Here is a 27,760-nt window from a genome sequence, read left to right on the forward strand (position 1 = left end):
TTTGGAGTTTTTTTAACATAGTCTAGCTTGATGAGTCAGGTCCACTACTTTGCTTTCTCAGTGTGTGAGAACATAGCGAAACAGAGATCACGAGCTGTGTTACTGTGCCTGTAACTGCTTCCTACTTACATAAATGATTATTTGGTGAAATGCAACCTTTGATTTATAGAGAAAGATGATGATTAGTTTGTATTTTGGGCATTTAAGAAGATTTCCCTTTCTAAAAAGGAGTGATGATGATGGTGATGATGATAAATAGCTAACATTTATTATAGTCATGTTCTCAGTTCTTTACAGGTATTGATCTGCTGAATCCCCACAGCATCTTTGTCAGTTGGGTACGGTTATTGTGAAGCTGTCAGACTGCAATCAGTGCTGTTATTGGTTAGGAAACCGAAGCCACAGTCACATAGCTAGAAATTGGTAGAGTCGTAATTCGAATCCAGATCTGCAATGTCTGCTACACTTCTATTTCTCACGGTAGATATAACGTAGTCTTTAATGTTTCCATAGTGTAATTTTGTAGCTATTGTGTGAAAAAAAAAATTTCTAACTCTAATTTTAAACTTTATTTTTTCTTTATTTAGAAACTAATTTAATTTTACTCAAGTCATTTCACCTAAAAATTACACATGATCACGGAATAATCTTGAGGAGTTGTATGAGATTCAGCTTCCCGCTGCTTATGATTTCAATCAATGTCAGCATTCTCTTGGTGGTAAAGAAACATGTAACTCCTCCTACACGAGGGCTGGTTCAGGGTAAAGGAAAGGGGTGGGGAGTTATGGAAGTAGAAGCCAAAGAATCTTGGGGCAGTTTGCTTAGAATATTGTTTCGTCTAAGAGAATGAAAAAAATTTTTTATTATATTTTTAAAAGACTGTGCAGTCATATCATAATGAAGAGGGACTTGCCATCTAATACTTGTCACAGATCAGCCTTGTCACAAAATCAACTACCTATTATTGTAGACCCAAAGATACTTAGCACAATAAAAAAGACACAATAATCTCTTAGGACTCTTCTGTTTTAGAATTTTATAGTTATGAATTAGACACTTTCACTGCTTGCCTACACGTTCTCTACTGCCCAGATCTGCAAAGACAGGCAAGTATCCAGGAGGCTGTTTTCAAGGTTGGTCGGGGTGATGTCTAACCTATAAAATGCAATTAATTGTCACAAATGGATCAAAATCACTTACCATCATGAAAATTAATGGTAATGTCTCCGGCTGGATTAGAACTTGCTTGAGATATACAAAGCATTCTCATGGACTCAATCAAGTGTCAAAACAACTCAGAGAGTTAGGAGTATCATCTCCAGTTCACAAGCAAAGGGAGAGAGAGAAATGCTAAAGGTCTCTTCTGGAGACACACAGTATCACACAGTATTTTCTTTCTTTTTTTTTTTTTTCGAGACAGCGTCTCACTCTGTTACCCAGACTGGAGTGCAGTGGCATGATCTTGGCTCACTGTAACCTCCACCTCCCGGGTTCAAGCGATTCTCCTGCTTCAGTCACCCAAGTAGCTGGGAGTACAGGTGTGCACCATCACACCCAGCTAATTTCTGTATTTTGAGTAGAGAGAGGGTTTTGCCATTTGGCCATGGCTGGTCTCAAACTCCTGACCTCAGGAGATCCACCCGCCTCAGCCTCCCAAAGTGCTGGGATTACAAGCATGAGCCACTGCACCCAGCCGAGTCACACAGTATTTTGAGTGCAAGACTAGCATAATTGCACTATAGGTAATACCTATAATTAGACGTGCACAGTGAGACGAACAGACTCCTTCAGATTTGTGACATTAGTAAAGGGCTTCAAAAGAAATAAACAATAATCCAGCATAAAGCTTATTTCAAAAGTGAAAAAACAAAATTGAAAGAAATCTGTACTAAATTCCTGTTGCTAATACTTTATCCTCCCTAAGGACATGAAGAGAAATCTTAAGCCCTTAGAAATCTGTATGAAATCAGACATGTTTTTGTTCTCTTTCTCTTTTTCTTTCTCTCTCTTCCTCCCTGCATGTGTGTGTGTATACACACACACACAATAAAACAAGTGGAACTCTTGTTTTCTCTTTTTATTTCATTTCTGGTGATCATATATATACACACAGAGAGAGAAATATATATATATGTACATATACACACAAGAATGATATATATCATATATATAAATATATTTATATGTAAAGTTTTAACTTAATTTTAACATATGCAGAACAACTACTTACAGAATTGTATAAAAATAAATGATGCTCATGTTCGGGCGCGGTGGCTCACGCCTGTAATTCCAGCACTTTGGGAGGCCGAGGCAGGCAGATCACAAGGTCAGGAGATCAAGACCATCCTGGCTAACATGGTGAAACCCCGCCTCTACCAAAAATACAAAAAATTAACCGGGCGCGGTGAATGGCGCCTGTAGTCCCAGCTACTCGGGAGGCTGAGGCAGGAGAATGGTGTGAACCCGGGAGGCGGAGTTGGGAGTGAGCAGAGATCGCGCCACTGCACTCCAGCCTGGGCGAGAGTGCAAGACCCTGTCTCAAAAAACAAAACAGGCCGGGCGCGGTGGCTCAAGCCTGTAATCCCAGCACTTTGGGAGGCCGAGACGGGCGGATCACAAGGTCAGGAGATCGAGACCATCCTGGCTAACCCGGTGAAACCCCGTCTCTACTAAAAAATACAAAAAACTAGCCGGGCGAGGTGGCGGGCGCCTGTAGTCCCAGCTACTGGGGAGGCTGAGGCAGGAGAATGGCGTAAACCCGGGAGGCGGAGCTTGCAGTGAGCTGAGATCCGGCCACTGCACTCCAGCCTGGGCGACAGAGCGAGACTCCGTCTCAAAAAAAAAAAAAAAAAAAAAAAAAAACAAAAACAAAACAAAACAAAACAAAACAATGTTGCTCATATCCACGTCCACTGAAAATTGAGGTGCCTTGTGCATGGAGTGTGCTTTACAGAAATATTGATGCTAATGGGATTGATTCAATGAGAGCCATGCACTGTTAGGTTATAACCATTTTTTTTTAATTTCATTTGCTAAAAATGTTTTATAAAAAGCTATTTTTCAATATGCCTTGATAACTATTACCAGGAATACCTCATGTTGACTGCCTTCCTCTACATAAAATACACATTGAAACTCAGAATTAACAAAACAAATATTTGTTGTCATGTCTAGTTTAAGGGGGAATGGTCTACAATTTGGTTGCAAGACGAAGACAGATACGGAAATAATATCACTGTGGAAGTGGAAATTCTCCAACCTAACTCACTTTTTTCCTTTTATTCCATTACCAGGCTAGAGTGGCTTGTTGATGGTCCCTGAAGTTGGGGTTCTGGCTGCACCAGTTATTTACCCTTTGGTGAAAAAAATACTTTAATTCTGATTGAAAATCACCAGAAATGAAATAAAAAGACAAAACAGAATTCCACTTGTTTTATTTTGCTTCATATGTGCTTCTCATTTTACTTGCTTATTTTTTTAATTAGTCAAATTTATTTTAGTCTATATATGAACCAAATATTTAGTTTCTAGAAAAAATATGAAGTTAACTTGACATTAGATACCACATGATCACATTGGTTACTATGAAAAGGAACCTAAGAGATTCTGGAATATGTTATGGCATGAAAAATAAACCCACTAACCATATGTCTGGGATAGATTTTCATTGGCTGGACATACAATTGTAAATTTTCCAATACTTTGTATGATTGGCATGAACTAAGTGGTAAAACAGAAGTTTTCATTTTTTTGTGAGTCAGTATACTTTGTAGTTGAGAGAAATGTATTTTTTGATTACTCATAACTCTGAAAGGCCTGTTGAAGAAATTAGGGCAACATTTTCAAACTCATAAAAATCCATTGCAATCACATTACCATGATATGTAAATCTTAACCTGAAAACAGATGCTCATAGTTTTTCATCTTTTCACAGAAAGACTCTTTCCTTTCTGGAGAAGATAGACATTCATGAGTCATGCCTCAATCACACCCATTGGAAGAGAGATTATAAAGATGGCATGTTGAAAAAATAAGTACAGCATAACTTGCCATACTATACACTGTATTTCCAGCCTTGTTGGTCCACAGACACTCAGGAACTTACTCATCTTGGCAGACTTCACAAAACCTAGCACAATGGTTTGCACGTTGCGAGTGCTTGATAAATGTCCTATGTGTTGGGTCTATAAGCCAATGACACCCATCCTGAGAGCATTCATACTGCTCCCTAGACAGACCTGGTCAGAGCAACTTCTTGTCAAAGACATTTTTTCACACAGAGTTGCTTCTATACTGTTACCCTTGAAAGTACAAGAAGTTGGAGTTTGTTGTCATATTTGAAATAATCTATAGTTAGGATGACAATGACAAAAAGGCTGCAGCCCAGATACTTGAATGACCATGAGTCACCTTAATATAAGGACATTGTATTAATCAGAATTCTCCAGAGAAACAGAACCAACAGGAGATTATATCCATCTAGGTAGGTCGGTCAGTCAGTAGTTAGGTAGATAGGTAGGTAGGTAGATAGGTAGATAGATAGATAGATAGATAGATAGATAGATAGATAGATAGATAGATATAATGATCTATTATAAGGAATTAGCTCACATGATTATGAAGGCTGAGAAGTCCCAAGAGCTTCAGTTGGCAAGCTGGAGACCCAAGAGAGCTCATGATATAAGCTTCTCAACCTTGGGACTTCTCAGCCATTTTGAAAGCCTGTAGGTTCGAGACCCAAGAAGAGCTGATGTTTCAGTTCAAGTCCAAAGGCAGAAAAAGACCAAGGTCCCAGCTCAAACAATCAGGCAGAAGGAATCCCCTCTGACTTACAAAGAGTCAGGCTTTTTGTTCTATGCAGGCCCTCAACTGATTGGTTGGGGCCCACCCACATCAGAGAGAGTAATCTGCTTTGATCAAATGTTAATCTTGTCCAGAAACACGGTCACATACACACCCAGAGGAATGTTTGACTAAATATCCTGGCATTCCATGTTCCAGTCAAGTTGACACATAAAATCAACCATCCTAGGCTTGAAGGCTTTATGGGGCAAACTTTGATGACTTATGAAAAACGGCATGGGAAGGAGCTAAAAAATTATTTACGCTTCCTCCTCTGGAACAGGGATTTCTGAGGTAAAATGGTTCCAGTCATCCATTCTGGAGGCTGCTGTGTGGCCAAATGATTGACTAGGTTTCTTGTCAGCTACTCAGAAATGCACCACCACTTATAATTACTTCCTTTCCTTTTCCATTACTCCTTTCATCCTTAGAAAAAAAAAATCATTTTATTTATAGGTTGTCAACTTGACAAGCTTATATCTAACTTTCAACATGGTCTTTATCCATATATTTTCTTTATGCGTGTGTGTGTGTGTGTGTGTGCACCTGTAATTGGTTGGAACTGTGAAGGATAGAAAGGCGGCTAAGAGGAGCACTTCCTTCAAGGTAACTTACATTATCATTGAGGAGACAAGACACATGCAACTGAAAAAATAACTAATACAAGGTAGCATGTTGTGCCTTAGGTGTCATAGATCATGCTTTTGTTTTAGAGTACATTTTAGCTCACAAATAATCTTAAACATGTAATAAATATCATGTTATGAACTATAATGAATACCATCTGACCAATGTTTTTTTCTTTGAAAATCGCTTTCTTACTCATCTTATTTATAAAAACAACCCAAGCACTGTTCAAATATTCAAAGACCTTTTAAAAAAGGCACTGGAAATTTCACGACTCAGAGTTAGTAACTATAAAAATGTTTGCTGAGGTCAAGAGTTCGAGACCAGCCTGGTTGACATGGTGAAACCCCGTCTCTATTAAAATATACAAAAAATTAGCCAGGTGTGGTGGTGCATGCCTGTAATCCCAGCTACTCGGGAGGCTGAGGCAGGAGAATCGCCTGAACCCAGGAGGCGGAGGTTGCAGTAAGCCAAGATAGCGCCACTGCACTTCCAGCCTGGGCAACAGAATGAGACTCTGTCTCAAAAAAAAAAAAAAAAAAAAAAAATTGGTATAACTTTGTATATTTTTCTGTACAAATTTCAAGATCTGCTCTTTCATGACCTGTGTTTACATTATATTGCACTCAAAATAGATTGAACAATTGCAATATTGAATACGTATTGTGCTTAATTTTTTTAACATTCAGAGTTTGGATTTCTTTTAGATTCAGGGGATATATATGTAATTTTATTACATAGATATATTGTGTAACAGTGAGGTTTAGGTTCCTAGTGTACCCATCACCCAAATAGTGAACATTGTACCCAGTAGGTATTTTTTCAACCCTCATCCTCCCCACTTTTGGAGTCCCCAGTGTCCACCACTTCCTTCTTTATGTCCATATGTACCCATTGTTTAGCTCCCACTTGTAAGTGAGAACATGTGGTATTTAATTTCTGTTTCTGAATTATTCCATGTAGGAAAATGGCCTCCAGCTTTATCCATAACATTCATAGTTTTCAAAGTCAATAGTATTACTAGGCTTATAAAGAAAACCATAGGTTTCTTTAATACCTCTTCACACACTGATTCTTACTCTCTGGAAGGAACTTTTTTTTTAATTTAGATATTTCTTTAGGCACTAATCTCCATTTTTCTAAATCACATTACATATTATAATATAAAATTATCCTGTTGTTTCTAGATTTTTCTGTTTTAACTATTATGTATTGGTATCCTACAAGATGAGAATTTTATTCTGTATGTCCTCCTCTCTCTGTCTATCTCTGTCTCTCTCTCTCTCCCAATCTTGTTCTCTATCTCTCTTCAGCTTCTCAGTACATGGCCCTTTTTGGTTCAGTCAATGTGTTATTCTATGCTCCCCAGAAAACAGTGCTTAAGACAAAGTTTACATGCTGAGGCTTGATTGGGTGCATCCCAAGACACAAGAGTAGGAGGTATGGGAAAAAAGAAGAAAGCAAATATAAGTGGTGATGCATTACTGAGCAGCTGTAGCCTGACAAGAAACCTAGCCAACACTTGGCCACATAGGGAGGCTCCAGAATGAAAGACTGGAACCACTTAACCACAGAAATGCCCTGTTCCAGAGGAAGAAGAGTAAAGACTTTGTTAGCTCCTTCCCATAAGTCATCAACGTTTGCCCCGTAAAGTCTTAAGTGCTCCACACTTGCAAGTTGTGTGACCCAGCCTTCCAACCAGTCACAGGAGAGGGGTACTCTGTGGACCTGAACCTGGAGCTCAAGGGCTCCTGTGGGGGATGTGATGCATGCACACAGATGCCCTGCTCCCACCCCAGGAGGGCTGAGATGAGGCAACAACCTAGTGGCTAGTACTCTCCACTGAGCAAGGGGCAAAAGCATGGAGTGGGCAGTGAAGAGCAGGTGAGGCCAAGCAAATCTGGGTCATACAAACTGGGTCCAGGACAATAAATATTGATGTTGATATTTTTAAGACTAAGTAGATATTCATAGAAGAGTCATACATTGTCCTAGATTACACTTTCTTGTATAATTTTATTTTTCTTCTTTTTTTCTTACTTTTATTTTCTTATTAGTCATTATTTTATCATTAATTTATTGCCCAATTCTGACAGAATTGTATATATCTGACAAGCAAGCCAGACATTCTGTTAGACATTTTTTTCTTCCTTAGCTACATTTCTGTGGAGCCCTCTGCCTCTCCTCTCTAATCTTGACTTGTTGCTCTCTAGCCTCGCTCAAATCTGTTGTTCCGGGATCTCTTTTTATCATGATTTTGAAATTGGCCTTTGATTCTCCCAGGTATGGCTCCTGTTTCCTGAGGCCAGTGTTTTCCTCTTTCACGGTTATGTTCCCATTTTGCTGGAACAAATATTCCAGTAACATCGTGGGGAAGGTAATATTTTTGAGGTCTTACACATCTGAAGATTTGTCTCCTTACCCTGGATGGATAGTTTAGCTACGGACAAATTTTAGTTTCCCTCAGAATTTAAAAGACATCGCTCTTTTTTCTTTTATATCCCAGTTTATTTTTGAAATTTTTAATGCCATTCTAGTTCCTGAGCTTTTCATTAGCTCAGCCTCGAGAAATATGTGTGTGTGTGTGTGTGTGTGTGTGTGTGTGTGTCTGTGTGTGTGTGTGTCTGTGTGTACGCATATGTATATATATAGTGTTGGGAACTCAGAAGACCCCTTCAATCCTCAAACTTGCATCCTTCCTTCTGGGAAATTCATTGCATAATCTTGTCTTAATTTCCTCTCCTACATTTTATGTTTGTTTTTCCTGAAACTCCTATCATTTGGACAATGAAACCACTAATGTGATATTTTACATTTCTGACCTTTCCTCCACATTTTACATTTCTTTTTGTTCTCCTCTCTGAGAGACTTACTCAACTTTATCTCTCAACTCTCTTTTGAATTTTTTATTTCTGCTATCAAATTTTAATTCACAAATGTTCTTTCTTATACTCTCTATATTCCTTTTGCAGAACTTCCTTTTCTTTTCCTGGATGCAATCTCTCATCTATCTCCTCTGCTTCTTCTTTCACCCTCTGAATGTTCATGTACTCAGGACTCAGCCCTCAGATGTCTTCTTTTCTCTACCCACATTTTCTTCTTATGTGGTCTTATTTACTTCCATAGCTTTAAATATTATTTATATGTTGGTTACTCCAGCCTTTCCTAGTACACTGTATAAGATAGCTCTCCTTAGCCACTGCCATCTGCCCCATCACTCTCTATTTCCTTCCTTTCCTGTATTTTCTTCATTGTTTTTATTGCTGTGTAATGATTCTAGTATGTTGTCTATAGTGTGGTACAATTAGCACAGTAGAGTAAACATTATATAACTCCATAAGGAAATATCTTTGTCTATTTTGTTAAATGTTATAATTTGAATACTAGAAAATACTTTGTCATCATGTTTCACCAATTTTTTTGAGTGAATAAATATCTCTGAGAATATGAAGTCAGATTTTAAAGTGTCTCCTTTCATTTTTTAAACTGTTTCTCTTTCCTCCTTTCCCTTTTTCTATAGGTTATTTAAAGACAAATGTAGGCTTTTCTTTAATCCCTAGATATTTTTGGCCATTCAAATAATAATCTATCATCATCATCGAAAATACAGATTGGAAGTGATGAACATGAAGAGAATATTTATTGCCTGGTAGGCTTCACTGTAACATGATCAGGCAGGAATTTTGCCATTTTGTTAGGAACCTCAAATGTCAGGATCTGGGGTCTTTTCTACTAGGCCAATCCATTAACCCACAATTTTCCATTTTTTCTTTCTGGAGGTATAACTAGGGTTGCTATTCACCATGTATTCAATGGTATAACCATTGCAGTTTTCAAAATATTGACACACACAACAGAAGCCCCAGGCCCCCCATTTCATCACTGTCTAGCAATAGCAAGTATAGCTGAGAGCCAGTAGGTCCACTGGGACCCTGCTCTAGTACTATTTATTACCAGCATCAGTGACTATGATATACTCATTGCCATGTAAGCCACTTCTCCATCATCTAGAAAGAGGACGGATGTTCACAGTCACTGTGCCTACTCACCCTTCATGCTCTTATTTAACGCGTACCCTCCTCACACTTGTCTTTTGTTATACCAGGTGTCTCTGAGCCTGGAGCCTGTATGTGTTGTCATCTTTGAAAGGAAAACCTCCAGTATTCTGACAAGGAAGGGTAAGTATATGTTGATTTCTAAATATCCTTTATAAAGTCTTTCAACCAATCTTTCTCCAGCCCAAATATGTACCTCTGTCTTAAAAAATTCCTAGCATCTCTCACAATAGAAACTTCTTAGAGTTTTGCAGTGTGAATACACCAGCTTCCTGTTCGTTTACTCAATCCATTCTGATTTATGTTTCAGCTTTTTCTGCCTTTCTAAGTCAGAAACTCATCCTTGTGCTTTCTAGATACCTCAAATTTAGCTATGGTTGCCTTCTTTCCAATTCTATTTGTCTATTTAGGTTTAAACTTTTTTTTTCTTTGCTGTCTTTTTATATTAAATTGGGTTTCAGGACAGAGTGGAGATAGATGAATGTGTTCAATCCACTACCATAACTGGTATGGATTTTGACCAATAAATTTCACTAACTAGATCCTAACTCAGTCATCTGTTGGTCTTATATATGAGAAATACCGCATGGCCAACATCTAAAAATAATGATCATGAATCTTTCTGCTAAAAAAAATTACTTTTACACACATATACACATATGCATATATTCATTTTAACTCCACAGGAGAAATAGTTTTCCAAGTCAACCTATAGATATGCCCAGGGTTCTCCTTTGAAGAGATTTAATCATCAGCTTGATTCTAAACAGATTTCATGGAACTGAACAAAGAAGGGCTTGTTCCAATTCTTTTAGGGCTTGTTTAAGAGCATGAAGTGCCTGCTATTCTAAGCCATTTCTTTCTAGAATTTCTATTAAATTGTTTATATTTGGACCATTTGTTGCAAGACAACTGCAATTCAAAATAAAAGGATATCTATGTGGTAGATATTTGTTTAGACCTTGATGTCCTGTCAATTGTATTTGCTTGATTTTCCCCTCTTTTTTAGCAAGCATGGATTTTTCTGACTGATTGAACTAAATATAAACGATTTCTTTTGGCCCAAAAACTAAAATAAAGCTTATTGGATTGGAAACCTAATGTACCCAGTCTTAGGAGTATGCTGGATGCCCAGAGAAAAAGTCTTTGAATAGCTTTTTAAGAATGATGTAAGAATAATTTTGAACTTCATAAACTTTTTTTAAAGACCTGAAATAAATAAACAAAAAAGTAATGGCCTTTAAAACACATGGCTATGACAGAGTTTGAAAAAAATATGTATTATTAAGAAAACTCAAGAGGTGGAATATGCAAAAAAAAAAATGTCACATTTTTGGCCAAACAGCATATTAACTCCTCCAACCCCATGATCAGGGGGAATTCCTACCTCATAAATTTTGAAGGGAAGCAGAGCCAGCCTTTGACTATGTAAGCCAACAAGGCCATATTATAAATTTCCCAGCCTCCTTTGCAGCTAGAGTATGAATACACAATCTAAGTTGGCCAATCATGTTCACCCACGTAAGAATTTGAATCAGGAGCCAGTGATGCAAGAATGCAGGGCTTAGGGAGAATTTACTTTATTGGCAGCAGTGGCAGGGTGGTTAGGGACTGTATCCAGAATCTAGTAACCACTGTGAAGATGGTGTCCAGTGTCATCTGTGGCCATCATGGCAGCAGCATCCTCATCAGACAAATTTCTCCTTCCATTCTGTCTCTCTATATATATAATGAGCTCCTTTTCTGCTGAAATCAGATCGATTCAGTTTATCTTGCTTAAAACCAAACAAACTGATGAATACTAAAACACTGACTCAACTCTAACAATCCTTTTAAATTACAAGTAACATTTCCATTGGAAAGGTTGGAGTTACTCAAAAAGAAATGGAGTGAGCTATGTTAGAAACTGAACTTGGAGGATTTTGAACAGGTTGGCCTATGTTTCCCTTCCTTTTGTTCTTCAATATAAAACTTTGCATTCTTAACAACGTTCAAATTCCCTTTGTCTCAGAAGATATTATAGTCTCCATTTAGAGGCTATAGTTAGAAGTGCTTTAGCATTTTTTGTAATACTAGGGTTTGCCGGACATAAATGAAGCAATATATTTTCGGCTTCAATGCAGAAAAACCAGGAAGGTTCATTTATGATTTTTTTCAGGATATGATGCCAAACATCCACAAGAAGATTCACAAATCAAAATGAGACCACCAAAGACAGCACTCTTCAAACTGGCCCTCCCTTAAGGTTGCATTTACAGGCTTGCTCTTTCTCTTTTCTGTGTCCTCAGCTGCTTGTCATGAGATGTAGATTATTGTGGTGGATAGAATAAAATGCACTGGGAAGGAATATAAAAGATATTAAAATATAAGCAATGGCTTCCATAAATCTCTGTGAAAGCTTACTCCTTAGAGCTGTGCTTGAGACGTTGAACCGCCTGCTCCCGTGATGCTCAGTCGGCACTCTTAAATTTTAAAAAATCTGCTAAGACCATGCAAACTAACTAGTCACTGGTACCCAGGGAGTTGACAACTCAACTTATTGTCTAACCGTTGTGTGCAGTGAGAAGAAAGTTTAACATGTTGGCCAAGTGCACAGGCTTCAGAACTGGGCACCTGGCTCATTCCTGGCTTGCCTCCTGCTAGCTGTCTGATCCTAAATAACTCATTGGTCTCTCTGAACTACAGTTTTCTTATATATGAAAATGTCCTTAAAAATAACCGGTTTATAGTATTTGAGGATTCATGTAAAGGTATTTGTGTCACTGTCAACATGCCTAACACATATTAATAGTAAGAATACACTACATTACAGCAATCAATATTATGATCAACAGACTCACTCTTGGTCCCTAGTCTTCAGCATCTTCTATTGGGTAGGTCTCTGGCTGGCTTTCCTCATGAGTCAGCTGCAGGAATCTGTCATGCCTTATGTTTTGTGTTTTGGCAATGACTCATTTTACTACTTGGCTCTGTCCTCTACCACTGATACACATGCTCCCTTCATTCTCAAACACGTCCAGTCCCACATGGCCAGTTTCCATTTCTATGTCAAGCAAAATCTAAGTGTTATGACAGTCTGCATTAATGGAAACAACAAACTAAAACTTGTCATTCCTGTCACTCTGCACCAGTGACAACCCTTTACTTGTGTAACTTCTTACAAATGTCATTCATCCTATTACAGCAAAGCCAGAGAACCAAGAGAAGTCCAGTCTGGACAGGGTCAGGCACTGTACCCCTATCCACATGGAAAGACGATACATTGCCCTTTTTGCTTCTGGCCCGTTGAACCAATCCACTTACTCAAGCATCACAAAACTTTAAGTTTCCAAGGTACACTGTAAATAACAGCCGATATGCAAATCCGTTGCTCAGGGTGTCCTCTTATGTATTCTCAGCTGCTTTTGTTTTGATATTACCTTCACCCAACCTCAGGCTCGGCATCCTTGGCTCCTTTGGATTTGTTTTCTCTGATACTGAGTTCTCAGATGGCTCGTGTTGATTTTCATGTGGCCCACTCTCCTGGCCCTAGGCATTTCTATTAGGTAAAAATCCTCTGCTTTAGTTTAGGCTTCACAGAAAACATAATCCCTGTTTTAAGTCATGGAGTGTGTGGCAGTAAAGAACACCATTCTAGAAATTCACTTATCTAGGCTCAGCCCTACTTTTTTCACTTTCTAGCTATGTGGCCGTGGTCAAGTGCCTTAACCCATCAGAATCTCCATATTTCATCTGAAAATTGGTGTTTATATTGCTAAAACTATCATACAAGAATCAAATGAGATACATAAAATTCTTAAAAAGTGCTTTCTAAACTACAAGGGCATTATGAACTACTCAACACTAAAATAAAAGATAGCTCGTAAAAGGTCAGCAGGTAATAAAAGGAGCTACAATCTCCCTTGTCCAAAATAAAGATCCATTTTTCTTAAGACGCATTTCTTGAGTTAATCCCTAATGCCAACACTTTAAAGCAAATAGAAACAATAATCTTCAGGGTCAGAAAAATTAAAATATTTGCCACTTTTTTCCTTCATAATATTTATTATGAGCTTTTTAGCTTTTACAACTTAAAAGAAATTATTAACATGAAAATTGTAAATTACCTCTTGCAAAATTAGACTGGTGAAGACATGAGATTTTTGCTATATTTTTGCATATAAAATACATTTTCTTCGTATTAAGAAAACATGTTTCACCTAAGTCTTCCTTTTGTCATATCCCTGATGACACAAAACAGAGCAGTTTCCTTCATTCAGGTTGAGTAATGGGCAAGTGCAGTTCCCATGAAATGAGATTGCTTGCTGTTGATAAAATAGTACATTGGGTCACCTCATGCCTAGCAAACTTACGCCAGGACTGAATAAAAGAAATGGGTCTCCATTTGCATGTGAGGAAGTTTGAGACGTGAAGGTTGACTTGTGTTCATTTAGGACTGCTATCTGATATCTGGATTTCCAAGGCAGGACCTGTGGCACACTTGCAAGATGAAACTAAACCCTTCCTTCAGGAACTAAGAAAGAAAATGTTTCAATATTAACATCTGAGGTTCCCTGTAAGACACAATTCTCCAAGCCTAAGGAAAGAATTGATTCAACTGAGAATCAAAATGTCTTCTAATTATCCTGTGTGATAGAAAAACAGAGCAATTAAGGAATTGATCCAGTTATATGATGTACACACACCCACCAGTTACACAGCTAACTTGACATTCACTGCTCAGTCCCAGAGTCTTTGTTCTTTAAAAAACCCTTTTCCACATCTCTTCAGGCAATTTGATTTATCATAAATTGTACTGTTACCAACATTCCCTGAACATTTGCTTTTTTTTCCCACTATGAAATTAACTCAGACGTAACAGATGAATGCTTGAGCTAGCTCTGCTCTGTGTATGTGTGTGTTGACTGTGAAGTGGTTCTGTCACTGCTGGATGTCATCTCTAGGCACCATGCTGCAATCTGTGTGTCCTCAATCTGGACAATGGAGGAGAGAGTGTGGGATCCTTTGGTCACAGGTCTTAGAGGCTTAACAGGGATGGCCAATCAGCTTTATCCTCCCATGCCAACTCCAACAATTGATGGTAGCTGCTGGAATGTTATGAGAGGGATTTTGAGATTGGGTCAAGACTTGGTAGGAAAAAGTGTAGTGATTAATTAGCAATGCTGACTGTGGGCTCAGGAATAAGAGAAGCTGCACCTGTGCCATGTATTTCCCTTCCCTAGGAGCACTCAGGTCCTTGAGTGTAGCAAACCCATCTGCCTAGGGAAGCAGCATGATAATTCCTTGTGGCAAGAGGTTCAACCTGGAAGAGGGCAAGATTTAGAATGTGGGATATTTATATAGCACTTTGCCCTTTACAAAATGTTTTCCCCACATAGGATATCAGTAATTCCTCCCATTCCTACCCATGGGGCAGGTGTCAATTTTATCTTCATTTCTCCGCAGAGGGATTTAAAGCTAAGGGAATAAAAATGACTAGCCTGAGGTCCCACACGGGTCATAAATGTCAGACTCACTACCTAAACCAGACTTCCTGCTTCTAAGTCCTGTGCTGGAGGGTAGTGAGTCAATCAAGCACTAAGTTTCCCCTAGAGTCAAAGGATGAGACCACACGTTTGCATTGGATTTGTGTAGCCTCTGAAGCACATCTGGATTTCAACACAGAAGCACAGCACACACACTCAAATCCAGTACGGGCACACTCGTGTTTTTTTATTCCTTTTCAGGCAGGCTTCTTTGTGAAAGCATTACAATGGTTTTCATCACACACACATAGAACAGGCAAACAGTTGTTGCTAAATAAAATATAATGCACCTTATTTAAAATGGCTTATCCTGCTTTATTTGTAAATTGATGTTAATCCAACTACTTAGTCTGATATGTTAATGCCTTTGCTACCTATCTTCTGCAGTGTAAAAAGTGAGGTGACTGTTTTGGAAAGAATTAACTTCTTTCTTGAGGGCAAAAGGCTAAACTCCCTCCTGAAGATTCTAGCCAATGATTCTGATTAGGACACACAGATGTACCTGATACAAATGAAGTCTCAGACCACAGATATTTAATGATTTGGGGGAAAGTTTGGGTACAATAAACTCCCTTCACAATTTTGCACCAACGTCACATATCTTGAAATAAAGAAGATATTAAGAATTTCCCCATTTCCAGTGCTTAGGATCATATGTAGGAGAATGATTAAACTTACATGAGCGATTTATAATGTTCACAGTGATTCTGCCTGTATTAAATCTCAGCATCAAAACAGTCTGTGAGATAAATATCATTTTTTCTCACTTTTCAGGTGAGAGAACCAATATACACAGAAGCAAAGGAGTGACTTGTCCTGCTAAAAATAGTCCATTTAAAATTCAAATCTGGCATTCTTTAGGCCTTATCTTCTGTTGTTTCACTTATAGCACCCTCTCCATAGAAGTAAATACTACCTTACATGTATATAGCACTTCACAGTTTATAAATTCTTTTCATTCAAATATTTTAATTCATGGTTTTGCTACTTTAATTCAAACATTTATTCACCATCTACAATGTACCTGCCAGACATTATTTTAGGTACAAATGGTATAAGGTCTCTGCTGTATTCGTGTTTATATTATTAGTTGGAGGGAGACAACTGAAGAACAAGTAAGCAAACAAATTAAAATAAATTCAAATGGTGATAATTAGTACCAAGAAAATAAAACAGGATAATGTGATGGTCTATGACCAGTTGGTGGTAGGAATGAAATGTACCAGTGTGAAGCATTTGGCGGGGTGAATAGAAAAAGCTTATTTGAATAAAAGATGTCATGTGAGCTGACAGCAAGATGGCAAAGAGAAAGCAGAGGGTGTTGGGGGAAAAGCATTTCAGTCCTGATGTGGGAGAGAGGTTGATATTTGCGCAATAGAAAGAAGGCGTGTGTAACAGGAACTGAATGAGCAAAGGGAAAGAAGAAGAGGAGATTGAAGAGATAAGCACAGGCTATGACAGAAGGGTCTTTTAGGTCATTTGTTAGAATTGCACTCCAATGTTTACAGAATGGCTTTGCAGAGTTCTTAGAAAATTTAATTCCCACAATAATCTGTGTTAGGTTTGTTTAACAAATTAGAAAACTTGGAGATTTACCTAGGGATACACAACTAATAAACAACAAGACTCCAGTCTTTAGGATCCTAGACTAGGCTTACTTCCTCATATCCTAAAGGAAAAAATGAAAACGAACTCACAAAGGAGGAATATAGTACAGCATCAGGTGACTATCCCGTGAATATAATGGGTGAATTTCCCAGGGCAGACACAGGGCTCACTCATTATGGGAAGTCTTACAACTGTTTGGCTCCAGCTGGAAGAAGATGCTACATTTCTGAAGGACTTTTGGCTTCAATTTAAGACAAATATTTTATTAGAGTTACTACTGAATATTTAGCATTATTGAATTGCTCCTAAAGCCTAATTTGTTTGACAGATTGCTTTGGGAAAGTAGCCAGTGAATGCCCAATTCTAGGGGACGAAGAACAATCACAATCATCAAGCAACAAGCTTTGCGTTACTTCTCTTTCCACCTTTGCCTCCCATTTCACACTGCTGATCAACGGATGGTAACTCATGCGTGTGGCTAAGATGGAAATAGTCCTTCCAGCACACAACCTGAAATCTAGCTCATTCATTCATTCATCACCCATAATATCACTACAGCCCATCTTTCCCTCTACCTCTTTAAGGCAAATTGCATGAGATTAATCATTCATTCATTCATTCATTCAGAGCATCTATCTGTGTTATGGACTGAGTCTTTGTGACGTGTTGAGTATATGAATGCCATGCAGTCTGAGACCTTACAGCTTTCACAACCCAGTGGTCTCTCAGACTTACTACCTCTTATGACCCCTTTTGTTCTCATTGTTCCGTTTAACTTGAGTCCACTAGCACAAAAGTAATGCAGTTGAAGAAAAAAAGTTGCTTTGGACATTGCCCTATCCTTCTAAGAATATTACCAGCTGCCACTCAAGCTTTATGACCCTCACAGGCATCAGGGAAAGAATACAGCTATGTCCCTTAATTGTCTGATTTCTGTGTGCTAAGGAACAGCCTGTACTTATTATCTTCCATTATTTTTAACTAATACCCCCACATCCTCATTTTCAAAAATCTTTCCTCTAAAATTGGTTTCCCTTCTTTGTCTTGCCTATCCTGCTTCCCAGCACCTCTGTGGCTTTTGTCCAGAAGAGGGCGAGATCACCTTTGCTACTTAGAATTCATCTCGCTCTTTTTTTTCTTTTTGCAATTAAATATGATTCATTGATCTCTTGGTGCTTAGCTTTCTCTCCTGAATGAGAAAGTCAAAGTCCTTGAAATTTCTCCAGCAAAATTTATATTATGGGTATTTGTATTGCATTATGTGATTTTTAAGAGGACTAGCAAGAAGCTCTAAAATGGCAAATAATGAATTATAGCTGAATAGGAGAAACCTGTGAAGAGTTAGGACCAATGATCACTGTAGCCTTTCCCATGCTTTTGCAATTAGGTTTTGCTAATACACAGACTCTTAGCATGCTGTATTTCAGGGAACCTTAGAAATTACCTGGAGATGCCATCATGCTGTGTTAAGGAGACTGAGGCATAGGGAAGAAATAACTTACCTGCTAGAACTACTATGACGTTAAACTGCAGAAAAAGATAATAATTCCATATCCATACACATAAACAATTTAATAAGGGGATGCTTGTAAGAATATTATCTGGGCTTATCATTCTCAGCAAAGGAACACAGGAACAGAAAACACCACATGTTCTCACTCATAAGTGAGAGTTGAACAATGAGATCACATGGACACAGGGAGGGGAACATCATAGACTGGGGCCTTTTGGGAGGTGGGGAGCAAGGGGAGGGAGAGAACAAATACCTAATGCATGCAGGGTTTAATACCTAGATGACGAGTTGACAGGTGCAGCAAACCACCATGGCACGTGTATACCTATGTAACAAAACTGCACGTTCTGTACATGTATCCCAGAACTTAAGGTAAAATTTAAAAAAATAAAAGGAAGAAGCCTGAATCTTCCCGCTCATCATGATGAAAAAAAGAAAAAAAAAGAATATTACCTGGGCTTTTCTTGCCATCTCAAGCTTTATCATTCATTTCCCCCAGATCATCCTGTATCTAGAGTGACAGCTCTCCCCTCCTCTGCCTCCTTTGCCTAGACCTCATGACAATGGGGAGGTTCCATTGCATTTGTACTCTACTTCCACACTGGGAGTAGCACTGGCCCTGACCCACAGCCCACTTGGCTGAAGCCCTAAAAATCTACTTAGCCCTCACCATCCACAGGGGTCAGGGCACATCAAGGGAAGTGCTCTGCTAGGATCCTGCTTCAAAAATGTCCTATTGCCTAGAATCCTAAATAAACATCCCCAACCCCCATTATGAGCACAGCATATCACCTGCAGGTTAGATGCACTGGTTAACAAAACAAGTCCCAATCATATACAAGTTGGTCACACTCGATGTTATATTCAAATTCCAGGCCAGACCCCCTCTTCCCGAAGAAGTAGCAACCCTGAGGCTATATTTATCCCTATCCCAGTCCTCACTCACTCTTTTCTCCCATAGCCCTTATTACTGAGGCTTAACAAGCTAGTAGGCCAAGGTCATATAAGGTATGATGATGAATACAATATGTTTATTTTCTAGGTAGAGACTAGGACTCATCTTTGACAAAGTTCATTCTTGGTGATACTTTCTGTTCTGTTTCCCTGCACCTGTGTGATTGCCCCCAGTCAGAAGACACATTAACCACTTGAACGTCAGCATCGCTGGCAGTGTTTTTCCACAGAGTGATTTACACAGTAAGCTTTCTCTTATCCTAAAGTGCAATGATTCACAGGTTTGAGTGTGCATTAGAATCACCTGGAAATCTTTCTAAAAGTACTGATGATCTGAGCTGGGCACGGTGGCTCACACCTGTAATCCCAGCACTTTGGGAGGCCAAGGCGAGCAGATCACTGGAGCCCAGGAGTTTGAGCAACATGGTGAGACCACATCTCTACCAAAAATACAGTTAGCCAGGCATGGTGGCATGCACCTGTGGTCCCGGCTACTCAGGAGGCTGAGGTGGGAGGATCACCTGAGCCTGGGAGTTCAAGGCTGCAGTGAGCCACGATTGCACCACCGCACTCCAGCCTGTGTGACAGAGTGAGACCCTGTCTCTCAAAAACAAAATCAAACAAACAAACAAAAAACTGATGACCAAGCCTCATGACGATTCATTAAATTTGAATCTCAGAGTATGGAGCTGCGCATTGGCATGGCTTAAAACTTCCCCAGGAATTTCAACTTTTCAGTTAAAGGCTGTTTAGAGTTTGGGGCACTGTGAATACTGAGTGGATAACATTTCTTTGGGAGGGGCCCTTTTCCTGGTACTTCAAAAACCAACCCATACGAACTATTACATACTTCGCCCATATTCTAAACAAGTTTTCCTGAAAGCCTATAAGACAGCATGAGAGACTTTCTGATGTCTTTCCCAGGAGTTTCTGAAAAGAGAATTAAGCTCATAGTTTGGGGAGGAAGCTTAAAGTATTCCACCCCTTAGCTGTGGCCAAGAGTTAAGAAGAACTGGTAGGTGCTTGAAACAAATAGAAGCAGAAGTAAAAATCTCAAAGAAGGGGCCAGATATCATGTCCAAAGACAAATGGACCATGAATCCTGCTTGGTTCTGAGGTGTGATGCAACGACTAGGGGGAGTTTAGCTTATGGGAAGAGGACAGGGATACAAGATGAATGCAATAGGAGTATAGGGCAGAAGGGTCATTCAAGGACATGAGAGGGGTCATGGTGGGAATTGGGGCTCTTTGACAACTGGCTTAGGTGTAGGGTAGACATATGATTTAGGCATATGTTTGGAGAAAATAGGGAAAACCCAGGTACGCAGGAGATTAGAACAGAAGAGGACATAAGAATTTCAGGGGGGCGGGGAGGTTTCGACATTGCAATGTTACTGAACTGGGATGCTGAGATGAATTCCCACTCCACCAATTCATAGGAAGGTTATTGATACACCAAACCACAGGAGATAGGTTATTGCTATCCTCTAGTTAGTCCCAGAAGAGGGGAGAGAATAGCCCACTGAGAGGCTGGAGTTCATCATCAGGTGCTGAGATGGCATGAGTCTCATCCCAAAGACAGACAGTGTAGAGCTTCAAGGACACCATTAGCCAAGAAACACACTGAGCTTGCCACAGCATGCCGGAGAGGAGCTGAAGCCTTTTCATTTGAAAATCATGTGGAAAATTGACAAGAGAGACTAGAAAGTTTGAGGATACATGGGGACAAATATCTTGGTAACAGATCATTAAAAATGTTTAGGTATTAAGAATAAATGAAAAACATTTTAGCATTTAGGTGGAATAGCCAGAATGTCACTATAACAGAGAATAAGTCAGTTCCCTGTCACTAGAGGTGTTTTGGTTAAAGCTGAAAGACAGACGATGGGCTCTCCTTTCCGGGACACCATTCAGTGACTGTGGGATGTTCCTTGGCCAAACAAGGGAAGAATGCTGACAAGGAAGGAAAAGGAAGACTTAAAAATCAGGAGCTGAACAGGGGGATGTCCAGGACATCAGCTGTGTAGCAGGCTAGAGGGCAAACAATCCGTACGGCAGCAAGAAGTAGGGAGCTCTGGAAGCGGAGTGTCCAGGGAAAAGCAGGTGAGTGTGTTGTGGGAGGATACACCCAGTAGAGAATAGTGTCAGATCTGGTGAGGTGCTTGAAAAAAATTAATACGATAACATCAAAAGAGAAATAGTCATAGTGATTTTTTTAACCATACCCAAGATAAAACAATGTTAGGAAGATGGAAGTGCCAGGATATAGAGGGTTTATAAGAACACTAAACTCTCATTTACAGTAAGGGAAAGTCAAAAGGAAAAGGTAAAAGCAATTTCTTTTGGGAGAGTTGGAGTTGTAGGGTAGGGAGCTAACTATTTTTTTATAAAAAACACATCTCAGCATCACATTATTTTTGTTCTAACTGGGTGCTTGAGCAACTTAGGTAAAAATAAAATTGAATAATTGTAGTTAATTAAAAAAAAAAAAAGAAGAGATAATGGACCAGTTAGTAATGGAGATATTGAAGAGGAAATTCTATGGTCACCTGCACCAGATAACAAGGTTGCTTTTTTATCTCCAATTTAAAAATGCCCATGTTTCTAGGTCCTCTCTCCTTTCCTTGGTGTGCTCCGTTCAGCTCAGTATGTGGGCTGTAGAGATGCAAGGGTGTAGGTGGTCAATGTAGGTTGGGCTGGAAGCACCGAAGGTTGGAGTAAGATATCTTGCTCCTGATGACCTCAGTTCTCATACTGAAATCCAAATCTAGGTGTTCAAGCAGTGTAGACCGTGAACCCTAAAATTCTACATGTTTCTGGAAGGCAGTAAGAGAAAATGCCCCACAGGTGATTTAGCGATGACCCACTTCCAGCGTTATGAGGTCAATTTTGATGGCTTATCGATCATTTAAAAGCCTTTGTTTTCAAGGGAGGGCCTTTGTGTGTTTGACATCTGTACTCCCACAGAGACTTGACTCTAATAACCTAATAAGCCATACACAGGTCAGTGGTCACCCCATGGTGCTGCCAGGGACTTGCATACCTGGACTTAGGATCAGACAAACCTTCATTCAAGTCCTAGCTCTGACACTGATTTTCTGTGTGGCTGTGGACATTTTACTTGATCTCTGTCAGCCTGGTTTCCTCAGCTGCAGAAGGATGGTCACAATCATTCATTCCATGGAGACTTTGAGGAGGGAAAAAAGCAAGATAACTCACGTTTGTTCATGTGTTCATCAATGTTGGCAGTAAGTGCTAGCTTCCTGTGATTCCAGTCCCTCGTTCCTCTCCGTGTCTCACTCAGTTAGACGGCCACTGAACAGGCGGGCGCTCTTCCAGCTTCCTCACGTGGTGCAGAGCACACTGCTGCTTTGTAATGCATACTAATTATGATGATGACCAGCCAATTGTCTTCTCTCTGGCAGTGAGACACTGTCATGAAAAAAGCAGCGAAAGCATCTCTATTGCCCTCTGCATAACTGTGGTGCCGAGCAAGATAGCACTTCCATAATCCTTCTAGAACCCTGACCCTCCAGTGGCAAATAGAAACGCTGATTTCTCTGAAGTTGCCAGCCACGAAAATACTTTCTGGCTTGATGAGGCTGAAATGCACGCTGCCTGAGAAAGAAAAACCTTTGTCGGCTTTGGGAGTGTTAATGATGTTATGCCCCATGTGCTTCGCAAAAGGAAAGAGAAAAAATCGAGAAATAAGCTGCCTCCAGAGTTGCAGAATACCTGAAATGTGCCCAAAGAAAGAAATTCTCATTATATTCATATACTGTATGCTTCACTTCTCCAGAATGTCATGAATACAAATGTTAACTCCATATGCATACGTCAACCAAAAAGACAATGGTTTGCCTCAAAACCATGGAGATCCTGCGTTTTCATCTGGTTCCGTATCTCCTTTCCATTTCTCCTTCCTGGGTTCCTCACGCCTCTCTCCTGAGCATTACAGGTTTTCTCTAATGTCTCTGAGATTTGGTGGACGTGCATTCCCAGGGTGGCTGAGCAGTCTTCCTGTTATAGCAAGACAGGCCTTCTGCTTATCTCCTTCCTGTCCACTAAGGCAGCTGACTTGGGAGGAGCCAGGGTCACCCAAGTGTCTCCCAGCTGCCCCGCCCCTCCCAGAAGCATATTTTGTTTCTAGTTTTCCATATCCTCAGAACATTCCCATGGCAAATATTACTTAGGTATGACATGAGTAATCTTGAATCATCTCTTTGAGGGATTTTATGTCATTTTATTTCTGTTATAAATTATGTATCTGCCACTGGATAGCTCCACACTCTCCAGCTTCCTGGTGTCACCCTCTTCTTTTTTATTAAACTAGAAATGCTCGACCCCAGTTCCATTTATTCTGAAAGCCCAGGACATCCCACTGACATTCTTGTTGCAGGAAGGGGTTTATGTTTCTCTTAGTGTTCCTGAAGATTTTGTCTCTCTCCATCTCTTCTGGTTTTTTGTTTCTGCTGAACTCTCTATTCTTAATCTTATCTCTCTCTTGCAATTACTGTCTCTTTTTGTACCACTTTGTCCCATATAGGTAACAACCTTTTTCCTCTATTCCCTTACATTACCACAAATCAAGCTGTTATTTCTATCACATTTTTACTGAAAATTTGAGGTAACCTAAGATATGCATGGCAGACACAAAATAAGTCAACTCAGAAAAGGCTTGACTGTGCTAAAATTATTTTTTGACTCCTTCACTCAGATGCTTTTTTTTTCTAGACAAGATAAATGGTACTTCATGGACCAAATACAGTCCAAAGACATATATAATTTGGCCAGCAGAGTAGTTAAATACAATTTTAATTAGTTCCCAACATTTTTTTAAATGAGATTTTTTTCAGATGTTGACTTTTCTTGAAAGACTGGACGATCTGACAGTGGCTGGATCTCCACCTCTGCATGGTAATGACTGGCTGGGGCAGAGCAGCACTGCCCTTGGCCAGGCCTTGCCTTCTGAAGCACCATCAAGCCTGCCCTCCTCGGCTCCCAGCTGCGTTACGGCATGAGCCCTGCCTGGCTTGTAAGTTTCGCTCTACACCGTTTCCTTCTACCTTTCTCCAAGGGTCCAGTTTCTTTCTCTAGCACCAACACATAATTCTAGCATTCCTGTCTCGTATCTTGCAGAGCATTTGTCTCTGCTAGGGCTGAATGTTTATGTCCCCTGAATGTTCGCCCCGAAAATTTGTATGTTGAAATCCTTACCCCAAGGTGATACTATCAGGAGGTAGGGGCATTTGGGAGGTAATTATATCATAAGGACAAAGGATTAGTGCCCTTACCAAAGAGACACCAGCGTGCTAGTTAGACTTTTCCACAATGTGAGGACACAGCCGGGAGACACCATCTATGAACCACGAAACAGGCGTCTACCAGACACCGAATCTGCTAGCACATAGATCTTGAACTTCCCAGACTCCAGAACTGTGAGAAATAAATTTCTGGTGTTCGTAAGTGACCCGTTTTGTGGTATTTTGTTATAGCAGCCCAAACAGACTAAGACGGCCTCTCTGGGGCAACCCCGCTTCATCTAAACTGGCACAGACGCCTCCATCTTTTTATAACCAGAAAGGCCTCGTGAGATCTTCAGAGTGTTTCCCTCCACAGAACTCACTCTTCATGATATGAATTTTGCCCCTCCAGTAGAAGACAGAAGTAATTAGCTGTGGGCATTTGGTTTATGAAGTGCTCCCAAATCATGTGGCTAAGAAGCGCCGCAAAGCCAAGATTCGAATCCAGTTCTCTTAGTCCCAGTCCAGTACCTCCTCACCACCATTAATATATCAGATACATTCTGTAACGGGGCGGGCTTTATTCTGGGAGGCAGGTTTAGAGAGGAGGTGAGAGGGAGGCACCTGCCAGCCGATGCTGAGCATTTACAAATGCCCAGCTGGGCATTGATCTGCCTGTGAACCCTCCCCCTATCAGCAAATAAGGGGTCCTTACTTGTCCAACACCTGTGTCGGACAGCTGGTCTACATCTTCTTTACTGACATGCGTCCACGTGAGTCTTTGTCACATGCTTGAGAGGCAGGACAATGTCAAATTGCTATGAAAGTTTCTAAATGCTTACTCTGGATTTCTGTATTCTGTACACATTGACAACCGGTAAAAAGTACTTTGTGGAGTGGCATTAGTCGGTGCAGCACATTTTGAGGAGCCTTGGGCAGGAAAGGAGGAAGCGCCATCTGATTCCAGCTCCACCTCTTACCAGGTGAGTCAGCCTGGTTAGGGGCTGCATCTACCCCAGGGTCTGATTGTCGGTAATTGTTCCTGATGCAGGCTTGACTGTGCTAAACCACGTGCAGACTCAAGTACCCCACGTACTTGAGACAATAGTAATGAAAGAATGTCTTCACATCCTCCAAAACACCAAAGAAAGAAATAAAAATTGGAATATTATATTTTACAGAGAAACATTAATGTAGTAATTATGAGAAAATTCAGAACTTATTAGCCTGTTCTATACCTATCACACTGATACAGAACGGCTGGGCTCCCGGCTAAACCCCACCCTTAAGTCTGGAACTGCAGCCCTAAGTGAAAACAGCTGACCCCATTTTTTGCCCAAATGTTGCCTTTTTGGCCTGCCACGTCCCTATCTTGTGCCCATAAAAAGACTTCAGCTGGCAGAGCCACAGAGGCGGCTGATACAAGTGGTCAGGAATACAAGCTACTGCGTGTCGGGGATGAAAGCAGCTGAGAGTCAGAGACTGTGGATAGACACAGCTAACTTCAGACAGTGCGGCTTCAGGGAAAGATCATTTCTTCCTGCACCATCCCCTTTCCAACTCCTATCTTGCTGAGAGCCACCACCCAATAACATCCTTCACATAGGCTGGGTGTTGTGGTTCACACCTGTAATCCCAGCACTCTGGGAGGCCAAGGCGAGAGGATCACTTGAGGTCAGGAGTTCGAGACCAGCCTGGCCAACATGGTGAAACCCTGTCTCTATTAAAAATATAAAAATTAGCCAGGCATGGTGGCACATGCCTGTCATCCCAGCTACTCAGGAGGCTGAGGCAGGAGAATTGCTTGAACCTGGGAGGCGGAGGTTGCAGTGAGCCTAGGTTGCACCACTGCACTCCAGCCTGAGCAACAGAGCAAGACTCCCCCTCCAAAAAAAAAAAAAAAAATCCTTCACATACACTGCCCTTCAATCCATTCATGTGGCCTGATTTTTCCTGGACACCAGACAAGAACCTGAGTGTCAAGAGGGCAGGGGCTTGGAAGCTGCTGCGGGGCCTGCACAGAGCCTGGTTCCATCGGAGAGGAGCAGCCTGCTGGTTCCAGCGTTCATTCCATCCGGTTCCCGCACTTGCTTCCTCGCACATTCCCTCTTCCAAGGAATGGCCAGCAGTGGGCTGAGTGAAAGGAGCACTCCAGTTCCCATTCACGAAGGGAGTCAAGGTCAAGGGAGCAATCCCACCTCAATACTATTTAGAAATGTTTTCACACTGAAGGTCACATAAGGATAGGACAAAAGAACAAATACCTTAATCTTTGACAACTTAGCAATTTTAAAGATCTTAAACTGGCCCTGATTATGTTTTTTACTTACTTTACGTGATTGTTATAAGTCATATATAGATACATATATGACAAATGTTTCATGATTCATCAGTGTTCTTTTAGTCACAATGTTAAAGTAGTTAAACTTTGGCTTTTAAAAGAAAAAAGATAAATGTCATTTTTATATATTAATACATATATATAAAATTCCTGGAACTGGTGGAGATTGCAAACACCTGTGCATGCTTGCACCCTTGTATGCTTGCATGTGCTAAAATACACTGATTAAGAATTCAGCCTCTGGACTTAGGAGACAGTTTCAATTTGGTTCTGTCACATAATATTATAGTTGTATGACATTGGAAAACTTTCTCAATATTTTAGAGTTTCAGTTTTCTCATCTGCAAAATAGAGATAATGTTTGTACTTCTCATGAAATTAGTGTGAAAGACTAACTGAAATAATTCATGTAAAGCATTTAAAACATTGCCTGGCCCATAGTAAGTTTTCCAAACTAGTAGTTTTTAAAAAAAAATAACAAGCAATTACTGTGGCAAATGCACACAGATCTACAGCAACCTCAATTCTTGCTTCCACAGAAGAAAGAATTCAACTGAGGGGCATAAGGCAGAAGGAGAGACCAAGATAAGTTTTAGAGCAGAAGTGAAAGTAAAGTACACTTGGAAGAGGGTCAAATGGGTGACTTAGGAGATCAGGTGCCGGTTTGACCCGACTTGAGGTTTTAGAGGTTGGCATACTTCCGGGGTCTTGCATCTCTTCTCCTCTGATTCTTCCTTTGGGGCGTGCTATCCGCATGTGCAGTAGTCTGCTGGTGCTTGGGAGGTGCCTCATGCTCAGTGTGTTTACTGGCATTGTACACATGCTGACTGGAGGCATTTTTCCCTTATCAGTTCAGGGTTCCCAGAGGAAGGTCATCTGCCATTTTGTCTCTTAATGCGCATGCTTGAGCTCACCCAGCCAGTTCCTGAGATCTTATCTGGAAGTTGTTGATCACCAGTTTCAGGTGTTTCTATCTGTTGAGAGACTGCCTTTCCCTGGCACTGGCTGCAACCCATTATTATTTTAGAGAAACTGTAAAACTGCCTGACCAT

This window comes from Macaca nemestrina, chromosome 2 (genome assembly GCF_043159975.1).
Source record: "Macaca nemestrina isolate mMacNem1 chromosome 2, mMacNem.hap1, whole genome shotgun sequence".
Classification (NCBI taxonomy): domain Eukaryota; kingdom Metazoa; phylum Chordata; class Mammalia; order Primates; family Cercopithecidae; genus Macaca; species Macaca nemestrina.